Source organism: Miscanthus floridulus, chromosome 1, assembly GCF_019320115.1.
Source record: "Miscanthus floridulus cultivar M001 chromosome 1, ASM1932011v1, whole genome shotgun sequence".
NCBI classification, from domain to species: domain Eukaryota; kingdom Viridiplantae; phylum Streptophyta; class Magnoliopsida; order Poales; family Poaceae; genus Miscanthus; species Miscanthus floridulus.
Window position 1 is genome coordinate 151,598,922 of NC_089580.1, and position 21,477 is coordinate 151,620,398.

A 21,477-nucleotide genomic window follows, 5' to 3' on the forward strand; every position below is an offset into this window, starting at 1 on the left:
CCCCACTCGTCTTGTCGTCAAGGAGGTGCAGCTCGAAGGGGTAGGAGAGACAGCGGGCGTGGCGAGCGGTGGCCGTCGGCGAGCGGCGCCGATTCGCCACCGAGTTCGGATCCGATCCGCCTCCCGCTTGCGCCTTCCTACGCTGATCTCGCAGAATCCAGAAGATGGTGGCTACGTTGCGTAGAAAAGGGGATGCACCGCCCCAATACGGTAAGTACTGTATCGATGCCCAAATCCTTGGATTCAGTGGTTGTAGATTGTTGTTCTCTGGCTGTGCTTGAGCTTAGATACGAAAAATCATGATTTTGTTGCTGTTAGGGTTTGTGATTTTTTTGAGGTGACGGGTTGGGGTTTTGTAGTGAGTTTTTTCTGATGTGTTAGTACGTTCATAATATAGGTGATGATGATGAAGAATTCACGGTTGAGGTTCACCATGGTGGGTACTTTGTTGGTCAAGGTTCTGATAAAGCTTATGCTCATGAAAGGGTCAATTGGTTCGATCACTATGAAGTAGCTACATGGTCTCCCCAGTGGTTTGATGAGTTAGCCTTTAAGTTGCATTACCCAAGGAATCCAGTAATGAAGGTCTATTGGTTGCTACCAGGACTGACTTTTGAACAAGGACTTAGAGAAATTAGTACAGATACAGACACAATTGTGATGGCTTCACTAGTGCACAAGGTTAAGAATTTTGTTCTGTATCTAGACCATGATGACACTATCAGTGGGCTAGATTGGGATGACCTAGTTGTAAAACCAATTGCATCCTTGCCCAAGGGTCTGAGCCCTCGCAATGTTGACAGAGTTCCCAGTAAACAAGGTGAAAAACTTCCAGAGTTCTATTGTGATCTGAGATCTCCCAGTGAGACTGATGATGACTCTGACTTCCATGACTCAGACTATGAAATTGATCAGGATGATGATGATTTGTCAGAAGATTGTGTGGATGACTAAGTGCCAGATGAGGGAGTTGCCACAGGCAAGAAGGTACAGAAAGGGAAGAAGGCACAGAAGGGCAAACAAATTCACAGTATTGTTGATGATATGTCAACTGATGATGAAGATTTGCAGCTGCCAGACTCAGATGGAGAAGGTGAAGGAGGCTTGAGGTTCATTAATTTTAGAGACCAAGACGTGGGCAATCCAATATTCAAGGTGGGTATGCTCTTTGAATCGGTTGAGGTACTTAGGAAGGCTGTCACTGAGTATAGTGTGAAGCAAAGAGTGGACATCTGGTTCTCAAGGAATGAGCAGAAGAGGTTGAAGGCACAGTGTGCAGATGGATGCCCTTGGTTGCTGTATGGATCAGTGGATAACAGGTCAAATGGAATGGTCATAAAAACCTACCAAGGTACCCACAACTGCTAGAGGAAGTGGGTTGTCAAGAGGTGCACCTCCAGGTGGCTAGCAGAGAAGTACCTAGAATCATTCAGGGCTGACAAGAAGATGAGCATAGCAAACTTTGGAAGGGTTGTTCAAAAGGAGTGGAACCTAACTCCATCACGGTCTAAGTTGCAAAGAGCTAGAAGGCTGGCCATGCAAACAGTTATGGGTGATGAGGTGGAGCAGTACAAGTTGTTATGGGATTATGGCAATGAGCTTAGAAAATCAAACCCTGGTACCTCTTTCTTTCTGACACTTGATGGTAACATCTTCAGTACACTATACTTGTCCTTAGATGCTTGCAAAAGGGGATTTCTGTCTGCTTGTAGGCCTCTGATATTTCTGGATGGCTGTCACATAAAAACTAAGTATGGGGGACAGATTCTTACTGTAGTAGGCATAGACCCCAATGACTGCATGTATCCCATCGCACTTGGAATCGTTGAGGTTGAATCACTTTCATCTTGGACATGGTTTCTAGAGACATTGAAGACAGATCTTGGTATTGCGAACACCTTTCCCTGGACCATAATGACAGACAAACAAAAGGTGATGACGACACTAGTTGCATCTATTTATTTCAAGTGCCACAATCAATTGCACTGCAATTCTAACCATCTTATTGCTATGCAGGGCCTCATTCCAGCAGTGCAAAAGGTGTTTCCAGAATCAGAGCACAGATTCTGTGTGAGGCACTTATACTCAAATTTCCAACAACACTTCAAAGGTGAGAATCTAAAAAACCAACTCTGGTCTTGTGCTAGATCTAGTTCAGTTCCTCAGTGGAACAGAAACATGGATAAGATGAGGACACTAGATAAAAAGGCTTATGAATGGCTAGAGAAGATGCCACCACAAACTTGGACTAGAGCATTTTTTAGTACCTTTCCAAAGTGTGATGTTCTTCTAAACAACATGTGTGAGGTTTTTAACAAATACATTCTGGAGGCAAGGGAAATGCCCATCCTAAGCATGCTTGAGCAGATCAAGGGTCAGCTGATGACAAGGCACTATACAAAGCAGAAGGAGGTGGGAGAAGAGTGGCTAGGACACACCTGTCCCAAGATTAGGAAGAAACTGAACAAGAACATAGAGTGGGCATCCACATGCTATGCTATGCCTTCTGGAGAAGGTATTTTCCAGGTTTAGGACAGAGACTACCAATTCATTGTGGATATCAAGGAGAAAAAGTGTGAATGCAGAAGATGGGACCTAACTGGAATTCCATGTGCACATGCCATTTCTTGTCTGAGGCATGAAAGAGTTGCACCTGAATCTGTGCTACCAGAATGCTACTCCACTACTTCCTACCTACTTGCTTATGGACAACATATAAGACCATGCAGGGACAAAAGTACATGGGACAAGGTGGCAGCAACAGAAATACTTCCTCCTATTTATGACAAGAAGGTGGGCAGGCCTCCCAAGTCCAGAAAGAAGCAGCCACATGAGTTTCAAGGCCCCCAAGGTCCAAGATTGTCAAAACATGGTGTCACCATGCACTGCGAATATTGTGGAGATGCAGGCCATAATAAAAAGGGATGTACCTTGAGAAAGGCTGGTGTCCTGCCACCAAGGTAGACAAGCAATGCCCAACCAGAAGAACAAGCCCATCCAGGAGGATGCTAACCAGAAGAGATGGATGATGATGGGCCAATACAGAGCCAGGTCTATTAAATTTTTTTGCCATGCTCTATGTGAAAGGGTACTTTGTGTACTGACATTTTTGTGCACACTATTGTATAGGTGGTTATGTGGTCAGACTCCACTATTCCTTTGATGAGCCAACACAGTGCCACCATGGTATCACATATGGAACAAGAGGTCAGTCACCAGCCCATCTTAGCCTTTCAATAGCTATATTTCTAACTAAAATAATTTTATGTTGCAGTCAACCCAGAGCAGGATACAAGTGAACCAACCTCTCCCTGACTCAGCTTTCATTAGCTCTAATGTTCCAGCAGCAAGACCTGTGCCTCTAACCACAATTTCCAAATTTGGGAGAAAAAGGATTGCAACCATGAAGGCACAAGAACTACACCTGCAGAAGAAGGCTACTGGTGGGAGGAAGAAGGCTCCAACTGAAGCTGAAAACTAAATTCATGCATGTGTGATATGTAATCCTTTTGTAAAGCAGCAAAACACTGTCTGTTGCTTCCTTCTTTTGTGCAGCAGTAACTTAACTGCTAGCAGCTTTTGTATATCAGCCACTACACTACTAACTTTTGTTCAGCAGCTTACCTGATAGCTTTTGGATAGCAGCAACTCTAAGTGCTACCTAGATAGAATGGTTGGGGACAGCAGTAATTTGCATTGTCAGACTAATTTGCAGCAGTAATGTGCATTGTTAGACTAATTTGCTTGCTGGTTATGGTAGTATGCTGAAACATATGGTTTCATTCACAAATGATTTCAGTTACAATGACCTTGCTTTAGTTACAAACAACATTCATTCAGTTCTTTACAAGAATGGCACACAACAGCAACAAAAGCACAAACAAGATACATAATAGGAGAAGGCAACCAACTTTGCATAGGCCAACCAGCACTTTGCACAAGCCAACCAGCTTCTTTATCTCAGTCAAAGCACCAGCTATTGAGTCCTTAATATTTGAGTCACCACCAGTGTCAAGCATTGCTACTTTATTTATGTTCGAATCTGCACCAGTGTCCTTAACATTGACTGAATCATCAACCAACTTGCCTTCTCTTCTTAGTTGCTCCAGATATGCAACGTACTCATCCTTCTAGTAGAAAAAAGGGCACCCGATTCCATTGGGCTGCAGGAAACCAGATCCATCACCAATGCGAAGTGGTAATCCAAAATCAGTGCGCCAAAACAGCAAAAATGAAGGAAATCACAAGGAACACAATCTACACTGACCTTGTGGGTTGGACAACAGAAGAACACCTCTCCTTTGCTCCATGGTTTTGTTGAAACCCGGCGTACCACTCGCCTCCGATTGCAATCGGTGTAAATAATCAGTGGTATACCAACTGATGTCAGCGGATTTGAAGCTGATGCACTGGATCCAACCTCCATACTCGTGGATGAAATGGTGAATGGCGGTAAGCACACAGAGAGAAGGGGAACGATTTGGTTAGCCGGTGGAGAGTGAGGAAGAGAGACAGGAGGATGGGTTGCCATTTAATAACTCAGGTAAGGACTTAAATGCATTCTTCCACCAACCATTCTGGCGCCAAAACTCTCGCCAAATCCAACCTGGATGCCACATGGACAGCCACGTCGGTTAAAAAACTGGAACAAAGCGGTATGGCCCAGGAATGCGCCACTGACAAAGATGATGGACCAAAAAACCCACTTTCAGAGTTGATGGACCTAAGTGAAACTTCGGTACAAGTTGATGGACTACTGTTGCATTTAACTCATTTTTTTATCTACATTTAATACTTCATGCATGTGTCCAAAGATTTGATGTGATGAAGAGAGAGTGAAAAAACTTGCAATCTAAATAAGGCCTGAGATCCATGTTTCTATCCCTGCACGGTTTGGGGTGAATCTTACTGGCAAGCTTGCAGCTTGCACACCGCCGCTAGTGGTCCGCATGTCATTGGCCGGCCAGAATATAGCCACACCTTGCTGGCAAGTTTTGAATTTCCAGTTTTTACAGTAGTTTTCTAAATAATAAACCCTAGATCCACTGTTTATGCATATTTATTATATTTCTTATACCTGCATGTATAAGAGTTTGTATACAACATTAAATCTACAATTTAGTTGTCATTTTCTAGTTTTATTTTTCTAAATTAAATGGTAGAATTAATTCTAAAAAATTCTACACTATGAATTTAATTCTGAAAAATGCTAGTGCAACCTTGTTATGAATTTTATACCATGCAATTGTAAGAATAAAAATTTGAACAATTACACTAGAATAAACATGGTATAAAGCTTTATGAGCTCTCTAAATCCCGCAGACCTTAGACTTATCACCTTTGATAGGCTCATATTTAGTTTTCCTAGCATAATGAATTTTTTGGGATGAATGAATGATTGGTATTAATTCTAAAAATTAGCATACACCATGATTAGATCCTGAAAAATGTTAGGATGCGTCTAAGAATATTTTTCATAACCATCCACTATCCTTTTGCACCTTGTTACTTGTTTACACGTAGTAAACCTATACGCACATGACTTAGTTATTATAATGAATATATGCATACCTTCATGAGGAAGAAATATCCTGGACTTGCCCTAAATGGCAGAATTATATAGCATGATCGTTGTTAAATCCTAGTAGGATATTATACTATCACTGAAGCGGAGTAGATCTTAAGCATAGAATAATTCCTAGTATTACTCTCAAAGAATGAGTGTGTGATCAAGCTAAAGCCTAAAGGTCTTTGGGACTCGCTGCATGAGAAATTCTAGAAGATATCTATATTATAATGATTGCATAATATTAGAAACATTAAAATTGAATTTTCAAGTTTATATTACCATATGGATATAAATGCTACTCTATAAACAAATACAATTAGCTTAAAGCTTTGTGTTAAAAGTCATAGAAGACGAGATGATAAAGATGAATTTGTCTAATTTCAAAAGAAATATTTCTTGAAGTAGAAGATCAAGAGCATTGAAGTACTAGAAGTATCCAATATCATCCAGAATTACTCAATATCAAGTAGAAATTAAGAATTTTTAGATGGCTCTATAAATCAGGATATGTGACTTATATATATTATACTCCTAGAAGAATCGAGTAGGGCTAGATATCGAGCCAGCTTGGCTCGGCTCGGTCCAGCTCGAGCTGGCTCGTTAGGCCAACGAGCCAGCTCGGCTCGGCTCGTTAATATTATGAGCTAGAGGGACAGCTTGGCTCGGCTCGTTACCGAGCTCGAGCTGGCTCCTTTAGCTTGCGAGCTATAAAAAAATAGGACATATATGTTTATAATGTTTATGTTACATTAATTCCAGAAGGTAACGTCCATCATTATGCAACCATACATGATTAATACATATCAGGTTCATCAAAAGTATCAACCATGCAAAATAGTTGGTCCATCCATGATTATGCAGTTCCAGCATACTAACTAGTTGCTTGCACCATAAATTTAGAAAAGTCCACAGATTTAATGTTAGCATCATTATCTTTTCCCCGGAAAACAATCCATAAAATCAATATTTAAGTACCACAATAATTATAAAATTAAAATTCATATGAAACAGCTGAAAATATGGATTACGTACCAATTGAATATGTGTACACTTCTAAGTCGGCATCATCATCTTCTGGATTCATAGTTATGGGCTGATAGACCTCAGCTCTTTTCAGCTCATGAGCAGCTGGCTCGTTAAAATAGCGAGCTAGACTTCTAGCTCAACTCGTGAAAAAGTTAAAACGAGCCCAGTCAAGCCGAGCTGAGCCGATCACGAGTCGAGCGAATTGGCGAGCCGCGAGTATTTTGTCCAGCCCTAGGATCGAGCAAGTATGAAGCTGCTAAATGTCAAGCATTAAAGCTAAGACATGTAAGAATGAATAGAAATTAGAATATTTAAAGTTTCTCTTGAAAAAGAACTTAAATCATGTGCTTATCGATTTGTTGCTTTTGAAATTACTATCCTGAAGTATTAGTAGTAGCGATGGTGCATTAAGTTTTAATTCCCATTGAATTAAGTGGTTCTCGTATACTCATAGAAGAGTTAATGGTTAATCTATTAACTTCAAGACTAATCCTTTTGCACCTTGTTACTTGTTTACACGTAGTAAACCTATACGCACATGACTTAGTTATTATAATGAATATATGCATACCTTCATAAGGAAGGAATATCCTGTCCTAAATGGTAGAATTATATAGCATGATCATTGTTACATCCTAGTAGGATATTATACTGTCACTGAAGTGGAGTACATCTTAAGTATTGTAACGTGACCGTGACGCATAAGAGGGAGGGTGAATTAGGCAACTTAAAATTATAACTATAAACTATGGCTTCTTTTTCTAACCTTAGCAAAACCTATGTAAAAGATAAACTATCTAAATGTGCAACTACGGTTTTGCTAGTGTGTTGCTATCTCAACCGCAAAAGAAGTAATACGATCAATGTAAATGTGGAAGCTAAAGAGCAAGGTAGAGATATGCAAACTCCCGTCGACGACTCCGGTATTTTTACCGAGGTATCGAGAAGCGCGCAAGCTTTCCTCTAGTCCTCGTTGGAGCCCCTCGCAAGGAATCCCTCGCAAGGGCCAAGCTCCTGATCGGGTAACTCCGTGGATAGTCTCGGACCTTCCCCACGCGCAAGTGGGTCTCCGACGTGCCTTCCGGCAAGCCTCTCCCGAATGCTCCCCGCCGTCTTCACTATCAAGCTTCCGGCCAAAACACCAAAATTCAAAGTAAATGGGCCTAGGGTCCATTTTCCTTACAATCTTCCCCTTTTTGGTGATTGATGACAACACGACCAAAGCAAGCAAATAATAAAAAATTTTGAATTTAAAACCTATCTACTTGCTAGGATGCAATGCAAGGGGCAAGATTATATGATGTTAAAAGATACTACTTGTAAGACTACATAAAAACTCATCTTGCCCTTGCAAATGTCCCCATGTGGTATTATGAATTTAAGCCTTGCTTCCTACAAATTCTCCCCATTATATAGGCTAATCCATAATCTACTATCCTCCCTTTCTCGGACCATTACTATAAATTAATGCTTACTTGTAGTCCTCTAAATTCTCCCCCTTTGGAATCAAACACCAAAAATGAAGACATTAGTAGCACAAGGGAGGGTCAAACTTTGTGATCCTTTGTGTGTAGAGTGAAATAGATCACAAAATTTGACTCTCACATTATATAGACTAAGCTCCCCCTAAATATATGCATACATATGATATAAGTCAAAACATATGCATAATTGGCAAAGTATTGCACAAGGGAAATTAATCTATATAATGCACGGAGAAAGCATATAAATATTAAAATGAAATCAACATGATGATATTGGTTTAGAAATACCACATGTTAATTTCTACCACTTGCAATCGATGGTGGATATTAGAAGTATGATGCTTAACTTCGAAGACTCTATTTTTCTTGCAATGAGACTACTACACACATGATAAGCTTGAAAAGGTGTTAGTCTCAAAGCATCCAACTTGTAGAGTAACCTCCCCCTAAATTTGTGCACACAAGTATGGAATACTTGCAGGAAACATGCACATTGATTTTAGAATAAAAAATACTACTTGAAAGATGACATCACATGAATGTGAGAGTCATTTTCGAAGGCAATATTCAGAAAAAATTATCTACAATTTGAACTTTGGCACATATTTGATGAACAATTGAAGGACAAGCTATGTGCTGTGCTCCTAAACAATTTTAAACTATGTAGGATTGCTCCAAGAAATAAGAATGAAACCGAGCAAGCCTACCATATGAAATACCTAGTGTATGCATGATAAAATATATAAGAATGTAAATGCAAACCTAGTCATGAAGAGTAACTAGATGCTAAAAGATACCAATTATAGGAAAAATTTAAATCTAATACCAATTGAAGTAAATTAAATCTAGTTACCTAACATGGGAAGGGGAATTTGGGTCCATAGTATTTACTAACCCACTTAGCAATGACTTTGTCCATCATGATGCACCCCATAAAATGCACCCATACTTTGCCAAGTCTCTAAATTCCCCGAAGTCCATCGGACTTCTCACTTCCCTTTCGGAATCCAAACCTTCTTGGTGCTCTTCAGGTTGGTAATGATTTCCTTTGGCACCCAAAAGCGTTTGACCCTATTATTGGCTTGCTTGTTCACCTTGATGGCCACCACCTTGTCATTTTTCTTCTTCTTTAGTAAGTATGGTGTGGAGGCCTTCTTGTCCACTTTGTTGGTGTAGATGTTGAAGAGCTTGCTTGTTTGCTTTTTCTCCTTCTTCTTTGCTCCTCCCCCATTCTTCACCTTACACTCATAGGACTTATGGCCCTCCTTATGGCACACGTAGCAAACCATGGTTTGTCCTTTATCAAGCTTCTTCACTCCCTTGACGGTGTTATCTTGATGAAGTTGGGCTTGCTTCGCCTTGCCTTTCACTTGAGTCAAGTCCTTGATGAGGCGAGCTACTTTTTGCTTGAGTTGCTCATTCTCCTTTGCAATTTCTTGTGTGCATGTATCTACAACAACTTTCTCAACACAAACTTGGTTGCACAAGAATGAGTTTAAACATAAATCATTACAAGAAGTAGAGGCATCCTTTTTAGATATATTAAAACTTTTCTTTTTAGATGCCTTGGTAGGGGTTGCACTAATGGCTTCAAGATTAGCAACTTTATTAGTTAGCTCATCATAATGTTTGCACATGGTTTCCATTTTAGCAAGCAAACTTTTATAAGCATCTTGTGAGCTAGCTAATTTTTCTTTTAATTTTTTATTTTTCTTAACAAGTTGTTCATCATTAATTGTGCATGCATTTATTGTTGCACTAGCCATAAGTGGCTCAATTTTAGTAGATAGTTGAACATTAAGATTAGCAAAATTCTCATATTGTTCAAGCAAAGTTTTGTATGCTTCTTGTGAACTATCTAGCTTTTCTTTTATTTTTTCGAGGTTCTTTTGTTAACTAGTGCAAACTTTAGCATAATTAAGATTTTATTGCACAATTTCTTTATAAGAAGGCATTTCATCATCACTATCACTCTCACTAGAGGATGAGCTTTCGTTACCTCATGCCATAAGGCACATATGAGAAGAGCTTGATGATGAGTGCTTGCGCCCTCGCCTCTTATGATGATGTTCTTCTTCACTTGAAGAATCATCCTATGATCTTATTGATGTGAGGGATTGGTTCTTCCACGCCTTCTTCTTTGTCTTGGGTGTGGACTTATTTGGACAAACTTCCACAAAGTGTCTTATCTCGCCGCATCCATAGCATCCTCTTTTTCTTTACTCATTTCTTTGATTGATGAAAATGAGATCATGAATTTGGATGGGCACACCCTTGATGTTGAGCTTTTGGATCATCTTCTCCACCTTGTTGATTAGTTTAATTGATTCTTCATCAAGGTCAGAAGTGGAGGAGGAAGATTAATCATCACTTGAATCTTCATCATCATCATCATCATCATCTTCTTCTTCTTCTCCATCTTTACTTGAGGAGCTTGAGCTTGAGCTTGTCTCAACTTGTTTGCCCTTCATCTTCTTTTTCTTGCCACATGCAAGAGCTTTGCCTTTGCTTGATGAAGAGGCTTCTTCTTGACCCATCTTGCGTGACATTTCAAATGCCACTATCTTGCCAATGACTATGGGCGAGGTCATGGTACTCCAGTCTTCCATATTGTGAAGGATGGTGATGATGCTTGCATATTTCTTTTGTGGTAGCATAGAGATGATCTTCCTCACGATGTCTGCATCATCTAGCTTTGTTAATCATATAGAATGGAGCTCATTGATAATTAGATTCAAACGAAAATACATATCACGAACAAGCTCATCATCTTTCATTTCGAAGGAATCATAATTTTGTTTAGCTAGACAATATTTTTGCTTACGGACATTACTTATGCCATCATGGAGCTCTTGGAGTTTTAACCAAATTTCATGTGCCGTATTTAAAGTGAACACTTGGTTAAACACATCCATGCCAAAAGATTCAAACAAGCAATTTTTTGCTCTAGCATTGAAATGAATTTCCTTTTCATCACTCTTCATGGGTTTATCGGGATTCTTAATGGGTTTCATCCCGTCTCGAGTGACTCTCCAAACTCCCAAATCAACCGCCTCAAGGTAGCAAGCCATTCTAGCTCTATAATAGGGGAAGTTAGTGCCATCAAAGTGCGGAGGCCTAGATGTATCTATCCCAACCACTCTAAATAGCGTTGGCTCAACGGCGGTTAAGCCAAAGGTCTAAATTGAGCCAATCGGCTCTAATACCAATTGTAGCGTGACCGTGACGCCTAAGAGGGGGGAGGGGTGAATTAGGCAACTTAAAATTCTAACTCTAAACTATGGTCTCTTTTTCTAACCTTAGCAAAACCTATGTAAAAGATAAACTATCTAAATGTGTAACTACGGTTTTGCTAGTGTATTGCTATCTCTACCGCAAAAGGAGTAATACGATCAATGTAAATGCGGAAGCTAAAGAGCAAGGTAGAGATATGCAAACTCCCATCAACGACTCCGATATTTTTACCAAGGTATCGAGAAGTGTGCAAGCTTCCCCCTAGTCCTCGTTAGAGCCCCTCACAAGGAATCCCTCGCAAGGGCCAAGCTCCCGGTCGGGTCACTCCGTAGATAGCCTCGGGCCTTTTCCACGCACAAGTGGGTCTCTGACGTGCCTTCCGACAAGCCTCTTCCGAATGCTCTCCGCCATCTTCACTATCAAGCTTTCGGCCAAAACGCCGTGGGCCTTGTTCCCTCTGGTACATGGTGGCGGCCACACCACAAACTCGGTTGGTGTGATCTCACAAGACTACAAGCCCCTCCGATGTACACCAATGGTGCTCGCAAGCACCGAGTGATGAGAGGTATGCAAACCTCAATAAACACTATGACTAAACCTAGAGCAAGCGAATAAGCGGTAGTCTAATCAACCTAAGCACTTCATAAAGCACCTACACTAATCATCTGATAAAACATTAAGCACTATGCAAGTGGAGATCACTAAAATGGTGTATCAATATCCTTGGTATGTTTCCTTAGCTCCACGCTTCTTATTTGACCGGTTGGGGGTTGTATTTATAAGCCCCACTGAGAAAGTAGCCGTTGGGGATGAAATTCCACTTTTCTGCTACTGAAGGGACGCTGGAGTCGTCCTGATTGGACGCGTCCGGTCGTCCTGACTGTTGGAGCCGCGAACAACTGATCGGACGCTGCCAGCGTCTGGTCACTTGCCATCAGACGCGTTCGGTCGCAAGTTTGCCGCTCTGGAACCTCTCTGTACTCGATCGGACCCTTTTGTCCTGCGTCCGATCGGTTTGCCGCCAGCATCCGGTCACTTGTTGAATGTGTTGTCGGACTGATGAATAGTGCCATTGGTGCGTTCGGTCGATTCACTTGTTCAGCGTCCGGTCACTACTGCTGACGCCTGCTGTTGTCGAGCCACTGATCGGAGCATCCTATCACTTTCTTCCAGCGTCTGGTCCAGCGTCCGGTCGCTTCTGTGAGCTCGTTTCTTCGCGATCTTGCGTGCGGCTTGGTTCATATCTTTATTCTTGGACTCTTGTGCTTGAGGTGTTGATCATCGGATCATCACGTCGTATTTGTCCAAGTCACGTCTTGCATCCTATTGAACTATAAAACAATCACTTACAAATTTATTAGTCTAATTTGATTGTGTTGATCATCAAACACCAAAATCCAAAATAAATAGGCCTAGGGTCTATTTTTCCTTACAAGCATAGAATAATTCCTAGTATTACTCTCAAAGAATGAGTGTGTGATCAAGCTAAAGCCTAAAGGTCTTTGGAACTCGCTGCATGAGAAATTCTAGAAGATATCCTATATTATAATGATTGCATAATGTTAGAAATGTTAAAAATTGAATTTTCAAGCTTATATTACCATATGGATATAAATGCTACTCTATAAACAAATACAATCCGCTTAAAGCTTTATGTTAAAAATCATAGAAGACGAGATGATAAAGATGAATTTGTCTAATTTCAGAAGAAATGTTTCTTGAAGTAGAAGATCAAGAGCATTGAAGTACTAGAAGTATCCAATATCATCCAGCATTACTCAATGTCAAGTAAAAATTAAGAATTTTTAGATAGCTCTACAAATCAGGATATACGGCTTGCATATATTATACTCCTAGAAGAATCGAGTAGGGTTGGATATCAAGCCAGCTCAGCTTGGCTTGGTCCAGCTGGGCTCGGCTCGTTAATATTACGAGCTAAAGGGTCAGCTCGGCTCGTTACCGAGCTCGAGCTGGCTCGTTTAGCTTGTGAGCTACTAACAAAATAGGATACACATGTTTATAATATTTATGCTATATTAATTCTAGAAGGTGACGTCCACCATTATGCAACCATACATGATTAATAAATATCAAGTTCATCAAAAATATCAACTATGCAACATAGTTGGTCCATCCATGATCATACAGTTCTAGCATACTAACTAGTTGCTTGCACCACAAACTTAGAAAAGTCCATATATTCAATGTCAGCATCATCATCTTCTCCCTAGAAAACAATCCATAAAATCAACATTTAAATACCACAACAATTATAAAATTAAAATTTATATGAAACAACTGAAAATATGGATTACGTACCAATTGAATAGGTGTACACTTCTAGGTCAGCATCATCATCTTCTGAATTTATGGTCGTGGGCTGATAGGCATCAGCTCAATTCAGCTCATGAGCAGCTCACGAGCTAGCTCGAGCTAGCTCGTTAAAATAGCGAGCTAGACTTCCTGCTCAACTCGTGAAAAGGTTAAAACGAGCCGAGTCAAAGACGAGCTGAGCCGGCCACGAGTCGAGCAGGTTGGCGAGCCACGAGTATTTTGTCCAGCCCTAGGATCGAGCAAGCATGAAGCTGCTAAATGTCAAGCATTGAAGCTAAAACATATAAGAATGAATTAAAATTAGAACATTTAAAGTTTCTCTTGAAAAAAGAAACTTAAATCATGTGCTTATAGATTTATTGCTTTTGAAATTACTATCCTGAAGTATTAGTAGTAGCGGTGGTGCATTAAGTTTTAATTCCCGTTGAATTAAGTGGTTCTTGTATACTCATAGAAGAGTTAATGGTTAATCTATTAGCTTCAAGACTAACATGAAGCATTTAATATTCTTAGTTGCAATTCTTACTTGCAGTAATATGTGTGAATCATGCTTTGAATAAATAAGATTTATATGTTTCGCATAGAAATAATTGTCTATTTTTGCCTATCTAAATAATTTTTGCAATCAGTTTTATCCACTAAGAAACCTCAATTGACCATGATGGTTATAGTTCTTTGTGCATTACTATCATGTAGGTAGAAGGAAAACTAAATTTCCTATAAGCACGTGAACAATTGAACTATACTAGCATATTAACTGATCTTGGAAGTATCAATTTAGCCAAAAAATAGTATAACCCTAAAACTAAGTATTTAATACTTTAGCATGAAAACAAGAAGTTTATGTCCTACCCTAAATATGTTGTTGTACACTGAATAATACACTTATGTGAATTTCATGCCAGCACCAATGAATACTAGAAGTATGATTGGATTCTATAGAGCATTAGAAATAATTATTCATAGATGATGCGTGAAGCATATTATTACTTGAAGTAATTATGGTATGAAAAGAGAGAGGAATTTTAGGTAAAGGCACAAGAAAATGTGGGTAATATATATTTAATAGGCATAGTCTTTCTAAATCTATATTTAAGTGTATATATTAGGACTTAAAATTCTAGCGGCGTCCCTTCCGGCCGAGTTAACTTTCTCTACATTGCACTAATTGCAAGTTTGTAGCTTTGTATTTTGTTGTTATCTATTATGTTGGATTGAATACCGACATTTCACATTACACATGAATGTATATCACTATGTTGTGCACTCTCTCGTCGAGCTGCAACTATCTCCACTCTTACATGAATATTAGCATAGCAGCTATAGTTGTAGCTAGTAGCTACCTTTGCACTTCCCTCATAATTAAATTGGCAAGCTAGCACGCTATGTCTTTATAGTTCTAATTAAACTAAGGAATACTTTGCATTCTCAATGCATCGTATGCATAAGCAATAGATTGGTCTAGGGCCAAGCAGCCTAAGATCAGGGGGAGCGAGTTAATATGAAATTTGCTCAACGGAGACTAACACAATTGATGGGACGAATAATTGTGGAATTAATATGGTGGATAACACACTTATGATGATTTGGGATTTATGAAGAAAAGGCATTTGGGGAATTTTGCATTAATGGCAATTAGAAAGTCTAAAAGAAATTCTATGTGAGTTTGAATGTTGCGTATTATATATTTTTAAAGTATATGGTCCATTTTTTATGTATGAGTACTTGGATCAATTATTTTGGCTAAACAATAAAGAAGCTAGATAATGAAATAGTTTTCTAAACTATGATATATGCAAATTAGGGGGAGAACATCCCTGAGTTTGTAGGAATACTGAACATTCTTAAGTGCACTTTATGTATTCTAGCTCGCTGCATTAATTAATAATAACCCCCATATTTAAATATGTGTGTTAATATTTTCCATAAATCTCTATCATAGCATACACGAATGGACCTCGATTTGTAGTTGGAGATACATGAATTTGAATTATTTTAAGTCCATCATAGGGGATATCATTTGAAGTATGCTATTAAAGATCTAATATTGGTATTACAGAGAGAGAAAGCCTATGTTGAATACTAAATATTATTTTCATAGAAGGAAAATGATCTTAAGAGAAAATATTCCTTGATGCTTGAAGCAGGAATTGTATCACGCACTAAATCAAACAATAGTTTGACTAATACTCTTGTGAAGCATGAAGCGGAGCATATGCCAAATATTTTAAAAATGAGAGGAGTAACTTGAAGTTATAAACCAGAAGTTGTGTTTACTAGTAGTAAACAAAATATTGTATACTATCAAGCTAAAATCTACGGGGATGCTTGTAGGTTCTAGTTTAGTATATACTTGTTGAATAGAAATAAAATAAAACTCCTCCATTCTCATGAAGAAAACACTTTATGAAGAAGGTTAAGCACCTCATGAAGATGAAATCCAACACACTAAACACGCATCATTAGTGTTGGGTATTGTAACACCCTCAGTGTTACACAGTGAATCACTTGCTAAAACATGTCATGAGCATTATGTTTATGTGTTAATGCATATGATAAATTGTATAGATCAATTTCTATAACTTAAAATGATCAAGAAAAGTGCTAAACGAAAGTTGATTCGATAGTCATGTTATATCACTTAGGGTTTAAAACCAATTTTTATTAAGAAAAAATGTTATAGAACATGTATGTGAGACTTAAATAAAGTTTGAAGTACAAACTTTGTAGATGACAATTAAATACTTGCGATTGAAAAATAATGTTACTAGCTGATATTTCTAATAGTCTAGAAACAGAACTTGAAAACAAATCCAACTCAAAAACTTAGAAATTTGCAAGTCTGCCGACAGCTAGACATTGTTATGTTTAGCAATTTATTGTGAGAGATTAGGTTAAGGAGTGGTGTAGTGTTATAGCTTGATTTGGTAGTCTCATATGCCATCTAAAATGTAGTGAAGACGGTTTAGGTTTAGGAGCAACCATTTGGTCGTGTTCAGCTCTTTAAAATTCATGCACGTCATTGCCTCGGGTTGGTTGGCGTCGGGTGCGCGGTCACTGCGTGGCCTCCTCACACCGCGCACATGGTCATGCCTCGCGCGGTCCCTCTGCACTGTCGCGCTGGGTCGGTTGGGCTACCTGGGCTTGGCCGAGGCCAGCCGTAGCGAGTCGTTGGCCCCGCGCCTTACTCTGCATTGCGCTACCGTCTTAGGTGACGCCACGACTGCGCTGCGCTGTCATCGCGGATGCACTGTCGACCCTTATCGCATCGCGGCGCTACTGCTACCAACACCACTACGACATTGCGCTGTCGCTCTCCTTGTCCTAGCACGCACGTGGGCTGTCTTGGCTGCCCCGCACCGTCGCCTCGCCTTAATGACGATGCGGACGTGCATCCTATGCCCCACCTGCCTCTGCGCACACGTGGTTGGCCACATTGTTGTGTAGTGGGTGTGCAGACATCACCTTAGGTCTGGTCGGCCGCGTCCTGCCAAGGCGTGGACGAGCCGGGCCCACCTGCCGCACCGTCTCTCTATTTCCCTATTTCTCCCTCTCTTTTCTGCCGCCGTCGAGCCGCGTCATAGAGAGCTAGAGAACAAGCACCTCTCATCAATTCCTTATGCTCGCATCTCTGCCTTCACATCCCCTCTCTAGCCGACCCCATCTCGCTTTGATTGCGGCTCAGCCGAGCTCCAATTTTAGATGCTTTGCCTGCCGTCGTGCCATTAAGACCCGTCACCGCCCGCATCGTGGCCAGCCTCCACCACTTCACCTCATGCAAATTCCTCTGCACCACTATCTCACCTTGGCTCCCTCTCCTCCATGCGCACGCCAGTGGGAGTGCTACCGCCTCCCCGCTACCGCTGACGTGATCGTGTCCACCGTGGCTCGTTGTCATGCTCGTCGCACGCACGTGGCCTGCACTGCTCAGGTAGTCGACGACCGAACCACCACTTCGGCCGAATTCGCGGTATGCCCCTAGTGCTTATCCCCTATTTCTACCGTTCTGTTAGCGCTATGGCTCATCGGAACACGGTTGTCGCTGTTGCAGGTCGTCTGCTGCTAGGGAGACCCCGCTCTGCTTCAACCCCGTTTGTGCAACCACCGTCCATCGTCGCGCGTCGACCTATAGGTGAGCATCGGTCCCCTAGATAGGTCTACAAGGCTCTCGGGTGGTCGACGTACCGCCTAGTGCCATCACCCACCGCGCCGGCCAGCGCGGGGCGTCCCGAGGATCTCTCCGGTGCAAAGGTGAAAATATCCGAGGGTTCCGTTGCAAAGTCGTTGTCTATAGAAATAGTACGTATAGTGTTCGCGCGATTTTCTGGTAACGTGAGGGCATTTTTGCAAGAATGCCAGCGCACGCGGCTCCCCGCCGCGGGCTGCCTCCGTGCGTGGGCCACGTTGGGCCAAAATTAGTTTATGTTTTTCGTGGAGAATAGAAATAGCTTTTCATTTTAATTTTGAGTTAAACTTTGGTAATTAATATAAAATAATATAGGTATCCAAAAATTGTGAAACAAATTTTGTTAAGTTCCTAAAATTTTGCTCTATCTGTTAGTGTATTTAGTTCATATATGTACATGTTGATACCAAGAGCTATTAAATCATTTGAGAGTGCTTAATATTATCGGTTAATTATTGTAGGAATTTTTGTAGTAAAATGGTGATAGCTTTAGCTTTGAAAATTTTACAGTTGCTTCAGGGTATTATTATGTGCTCACTATAATTTTTATAGCTTTATCATAGACTTAACATAAGGGTATTTAAATGCTCTTTGTTTCAAATATACATTAAATCATTAGTAGAAATAAAGATATATCCTTCATTTGTAAAGCTAGATGCTTGTTAGTTGAACCCAACACTTTACTTGATGAAGATGATAGTTAGCTTAGTATCTTAGTCATTAGAGCTAGCTTAGTAGTTTACCATGTGTATTCTTATTTTAAGAGTTGCTGTTGCCAAAATATTAAGTGTTGCATCATCATCGCATGCATGTAGAGAATGAGTTGGCGGAGATCGTGACCATCGGAGATCACGAGTTCGAGGAGGTGATCGAGGAGTACGAGGAGGAGATTCTCGTATAGGAGAAGGTCCTAGAGCCACCACTGACTGACTGAGCTGACACCCCGCCAGCCCAAGGCAAGCCCCGGTGTATAACCCTTATTTTGAATAATCACTGAATATATATATCTGTGATATGCATTTACACTACAGACATTTTATGAAAACCACCTGTATAAATATATCTGTCCTATGAGTCCTACTAGTACATGTGCGAGTAGCTGCTATGCTTAGATGTTTCGGTAGCGTGAGTAACCTATCGTTACTCACAATAGGTGATTATTATTATTACTCTCATGATAAAATGGTGAAAGAAAATGAAGACCATGCAAAGATATGGTACGGGTATTGGTGGGTGTAATAGGTTGTGTCTCGTGGCCAACGGGGCATAGCTTAGTTACACTATTTTCCCTGTCCGTATCGGTTAAGGATCGGCCGTTGCATTGGATTCTAGTCAGGTCACTGACTTATTATCCTGAGTACATACTTGCATATGAGAGCGGGAAGGCTTATTGCTCTCTTATCGTGGGTTCTGACTCTTTCTAGACTGACTGATTGGAGACAGGGATGGTGAAGGTCTAAGCACCACACTGAGTTCGAGACTCAGGAGTGGGGGTTTGGAGTCTAAGTTTAGACGGAGACCTAGACCCCTTGATAGGAGAGTGGTGGGTTGGTCTTGCTTGTGCCTGGGGTATAAGCAGGGCATGTGTTTTTGGGTACCCAGCTATGATACATTGGTTCACGAATCACCGTGTAATACGATACGACTTATCTACGATCTAGCACCATAGTAAGAACTGAAAGATAAACGATGATGAAATGAATCTGATTGCTCAACTCTTGCTTGAAGGTAGAACAAGTGCTTACATAGAATGGTTAGCTAATAAACTAATCTGAACTGCTAATAAGAAACATACATAAGGATTCACTATTAGTAATGCTTTACGCAAAAAGGAAACCCAACAAATCATAAAGCTTATCATATTCTTTGGAGTCGGAAAATTATTCCCACTAGTTGGATAAGTCTTGCGAGTACATTGTGTACTCGGGTTTTATTTACCCCTGTTGTAGGTGCAGCTTGAGGAATAACTATTATGTGTAGGATTTTTCTGGTGGGCACAGACGGATCCTTGTATCTTATTGTTAGATGTTTATTTCGATTTCGCTGTTAAATTCTGCACTCTGAACTTGGTATTGTAATAATGTATTTTCGAGAACTCTTGTTGTATGAAATGTCTAAGTATTGTAAACTCGTACTCATTATTGGATCCTGGATGAAAAATGTGGATCGTTCGAGTTCTCCCTTAGGGTGTGCTCGACGAAACCGTCCGATGTAGCTAACTTTCGGGGTGCTTAGTGTCTAGTGGAAGACGAGCGCCTCCGAAGGAGTATTATTTCGAGCGGTTCTGCCACAGGTATGCAGAACAACGAATCACCTCTTGTTTGGAAAATAACAAAGAGACAGAATAATCTCATATTATGAGAATATTGGGAGAAAATAATAGTTATCGACAACGCTACCTCTATAATTGCAAATGTTTCTCTTATGAGAACCCGGATCCAAAAAACAAAGTCCATGACAAAGTCGTCTGTAGCAATTATATCATATCAATGAAGAAAGCAATTGCGGTTGAATCTTCTACCAAGAAGAAATAAATGTTCTGCTATATCTCTGGTAAATAAAATTAATGAATATGAAATATGCAGTTAATAAATAGATTATGAAGATCCATATATTCCTGAAGAATATAAATCGCAACATATAGAAATCTTATACTAAGTATTAAAAAATATAAGGTAGAATATATTCCTAAACGAATACTGAAGTCTCAAAAAGAGTATGCCCTAGAAGGAATAAAAGTCATAGAATGACTTTATAGTGAATGACACTATTCGATTATGTATATCATATAGTAATCTCTCATGAAGCAGATAATATATCTCATGAAAGAGGAATGTTGTTCACTAAGAATGAGAATATCCTCGAAGAATTTAATCCATGAAAGATTTACCAGTCGATTTTTGAATAAACACTAGTAATACCTGAAGTGAATGTAGACCTAAGAGAAAGAAAATGAGGAACCCTAAACACCATGAAGGTGTCATACAAGCACTCAGAAAGTGTATATTGAAAGCTAGCAAAGAAGTGTTGATATCCTCTAAATACCATAGAAGGTATAAGAATAAGAATAATGGTGACTTTGACATTTGAATTATCCCCTAAATATCAAATACAAGATTGGATTTATTATTTAGTGGTACAATCAAAATTTCGAAGATTTATAGAACACATATTTTGAAAATCCACTAAGGAAGAACTCTAAATATTCAAACTCTATTATAAGTTTAATATACTATCTAGAAGATATTGAATATTACTTATTTACCACATAATCCTTTGAAAGGATTTATTACCCAGAAGGATAAAATTTATTTGTTTTGCACAACTAATAAGTGGTCATTATGCATAAAGCATATTGCTCTTGTTTATACCCATATAATTCATAGAAGAATTATTAGCCAACTTTTTGGTATTGCATATCATTAATTAAGCACACATTTATGAAAAGTATGGTTTGAGCAATAAAGTTCAAAATTTGGCTTTATGAGGGAGAGCATATTTTATTAAATCTACCTTGAAGGTAAACCACTAGAATTACAAAGATCAAGTAGATCATATTTGCTAAAATACTGAAGTTTATGCATAGATCATGAAGATCAATATATATTCATGAATAATAGAATATCCTGAAGAATACATGACCA

General features: G+C 39.7%; 1 pseudogene; it reads left to right on the forward strand.

Moving 5' to 3' along the window:
• Positions 1-1,881: 1,881 nt before the first annotated feature.
• Positions 1,882-2,964, forward strand: LOC136465500 (uncharacterized; annotated as a pseudogene).
• The last annotated feature ends 18,513 nt before the right edge of the window (positions 2,965-21,477 follow it).